The 3,532-nt window shown below is 39.8% G+C and overlaps 1 long non-coding RNA gene across 1 annotated transcript; it reads left to right on the forward strand.

The window, feature by feature from the left end:
• Window positions 1-2,581, forward strand: LOC123379942. The gene is made up of 2 exons (XR_006585027.1): window positions 1-336; window positions 1,922-2,581. It is a non-coding gene; the product is annotated as an uncharacterized LOC123379942 (long non-coding RNA).
• The last annotated feature ends 951 nt before the right edge of the window (window positions 2,582-3,532 follow it).

Genomic DNA, 3,532 nt, shown 5'->3' on the forward strand with positions numbered 1-3,532 from the left:
TTGAGAGGAGCCCGCCAGCGGCCACTGCGCAGGCGCTGGGCAGCTCGCCGGACTCCCGCAGCGCTTCTCCAAAAGTTCCAGTCCAGCGGGTGGACCACCGTGCAGCGCAGCTGCACACAACAGAGAAGGCAAAAGAAAACTCCCGGGGGGCTCCGTTGGCTTCTATGGGAGTGACAAAGATGCTTTCCCTCTAGAAGCCCGGAAGCTTTCTCCTTTGCAATCCAATGAGGGTGAAGTGAACGCCGCTCTTCCTTGTGAAGCGCCCTGCCAGGAAGAGCCAGTTGTGTGTGGACCCGCGGTACCTGGCCGTCCCCTTCCAGGCTGGATTCCGCAGAGGTGAGTTTTTATACTCTCTTTAGCGCATTCCCCACTTCCTGTGTCTGACGAACCTGGGCAGTACTACATCTCGTGATACCACTGACTGAAAGTGCCCCGGGCAGGCGCATTCCACACCCAGCTCCTCACCAGCAAGCGCTAATCTAGGTGACGTTTTAAATATCTTGCAGTTCTTTAGTTTACAGTCCCTTAATCAAGGAGTTGGCACACTTTTCTTGTAAAGAGCCAGATAGCAAATATTTTAGGATTTGCAGGCCAGGAACGATAAAAAAAAAAAAAAAAAAATCTTAGCTGCCGGTCTTAAAAACATGCACATTATAATGATTAGATTGATCGTTCACTTTACCCAGCACGACGCTAGAGCTGCTTTCTGGCCTGCACCCTGTCCCAGGTCCTACCACAGTTGTGCAGTAAGGACTTGGGTTCCACGAGGGCTAGAACCCACCACGTTCACTGGACATCACCTGTCCAGATTAGTTTTCAAAGTTTTGGGGTCCCTGCACTTGCACCTCTGCTCCTCCTCCCTGCTAGATGGCCCCTGGTGAGTTCCTGGCAGTCGGCAAGGCCACCAAGAAACCCCCAGACCAGCAGCCAAACCCTCCTTTATTCTAAAATGGCAATTGCTTCCTATCTGGAAGCAGAAGCCAAAGTTCCTACATTGTTAATAAATTAGAATAAAGGTAATACGGGAGTTTGTCAGGCAACTATTTTTATAGCATTTTTTCTAGTGATAAATGTAATATATGTTCACTATGATAATTGGGAAAATACTGAAAAATATATAGAAGAAAATAAAAATTCTCCATAACCCAATATACAAAAAAAAAAAAAAAGAGAGAGAGAAGAAGAAAAAACCCTACTAAATATTTATGTATTCTTTTCGTCCTTTTTTTCAATATATAGTAAAAGGACAACTTAATGAACAACTGGGATTTTGAAAATATTTCCTAAGAAACTTCTGTTAAAGTCCGAAATACAGAAAAGTGTACAAACTATAAATGTACAGTTCAGTAAATTTTCAAAGACTAATGCAAATATACCCTTGCAACCACCATCCGAATCAAGAAATAGACCATTCCTAGCACCTTCATCCCCCTGCCCAGTCAGGGGCAGCTTCTCCCCAGACAGAACTACTGCCTTATCCTCAAATACATAGATTAGTTTTGTCTGTTCCTGAATTTCAATGACATGAATTAACCATTAAGTTTTCTATAATATTTGGTTCTTTCACTTTATATTATAATTAAGATTCCGTCATGTTGTTGTTGCTTGTAACAGATCTCTTTTTTATTATTTTATGCTGTTGGGAATTCCATTATACAAATATAACACATTTTGTGCATTATACTGTTATTTTTTAAGTGACAGATTTATTGAGATATAATTCTTATGTCATACGATTCATCCATTTAAAGTATACAATAGGTTTTTTAGTACAGTCACAGATAGATACAATCATCATTACAATTTTGGAACATTTTGATCACCTCAAAACAACGCCATACTCTTTAGCTGTCACCCTTGTAACCATGTTCCTGTCCTCTCCAGCCCTACCTAACCACAACTCTACTTTATGTCTTTATAGGTTTGCCTTTTGTGGACATTTCCTAAAAATGGAATCATGTAATATGGAGTCTTTTGTGACTGGTCCCTTATACTGATACTGGATATTCATGTTATTTCCAGGTTTGGGGCTATTACAAATAATATTACTGGGAACATTATTATACATATCTGTATGTTGTTTGTATCTATGGATAGATTTGTATCACATAGATACATATTTCTATGAGATATATACCAAAGAGTGGAATAGCCCAGAGATAGGTTATGCTTATGGTTAGTTATAGTTGATAGTACCAAACTGTTTTTTAAATTTATACCCCCACCAGCGCTGTATAATGAGTTTTTATTGCTCCACACCCTCACCAACATTTGGTGGTTGTGTGATTTCAATTTATACTTCTCTGATGACTAATGAAAAAGAACATCTTTTCATGTGATTATTAGTCATTTGAATATCCTCTTTTAGTAAACCACCTATTGAGTCTTTTTTTCTGTTGTTTTTTTTTGTCTTTTTCTGCTTGACTTATTTATTCTAATGTGAGTCCATTTTCATTTATAAGCACTGCTAAAAAAAAAAACACCTTTCCCTAGCCTGTGGCTTGCATTTTAATTATCTTACTGTTAAATTTTAATGAATGTAACTTTGTTATTTTTATTAAAGTCTGATTTGTCAAACTTCCTTTATGGTTCATGCCTTTGTTGTCCTGCTTAAGAAATCATTGCCTACAAGGACTTTTCCCTATGTTATATCCAAAAACTTACTGTTTTTCGTTGAACATACAGATCTAAACATGTAGAATGGATTTTGTAGCATGGTATGAAGTAAGGATTAATTTTATTTATTATTTTTTATATAGCTACCCTACTGACCACAGTCCGAAAAACCCTCCTTTTCCCGCTTGCAGCACTGCCTTTGTCATAAATCAATAGAAAGACAAATCAACACAGATGTTCGAATTAGTATACAGGGACTTTAAAATCACCATGACAGATGTATCAAAGAATCTTATTAAAGAGAAGATAAAATAGATGAACAGGTAGGAAATCTCAAGAGAGATACAGATAATAGTTTTAAAGTTTTTTTTAATGTTTATTTATTTTTGAGAGAGACAGAGTGCAAGCAAGGGAGGGGCAGAGAGAGAGGGAGACACAGAATCTGAAGCAGGCTCCAAGCTCTGAGCTGTCGGCACAGAGCCCACCACAGGGCTGGAACCCACAAACCACAAGATCATGACCGAAGCTGAAGTCGGACACTTAACTGACTGAGCGACCCAGGCACCCCGAGATAATAGTTTTAAAAAATGGAAATTCTAGGATTGAAAAGTACAGTTATCTAAAATTATTTGACGGGGCGCCTGGGTGGCGCAGTCGGTTAAGCGTCCGACTTCAGCCAGGTCACGATCTCGCCGTCTGTGAGTTCGAGCCCCGCGTCGGGCTCTGGGCTGATGGCTCAGAGCCTGGAGCCTGTTTCTGATTCTGTGTCTCCCTCTCTCTCTGCCCCTCCCCCGTTCACGCTCTGTCTCCCTCTGTCCCAAAAATAAATAAACGTTGAAAAAAAAAAATTTAAATTATTTGATAGGTTTATCAGTGGGTTGGATACAACAATGAAAGGATCGTTAAACTTCAAGAC

The sequence above is a fragment of the Felis catus genome, chromosome C2 (assembly GCF_018350175.1).
Source record: "Felis catus isolate Fca126 chromosome C2, F.catus_Fca126_mat1.0, whole genome shotgun sequence".
NCBI lineage: Eukaryota > Metazoa > Chordata > Mammalia > Carnivora > Felidae > Felis > Felis catus.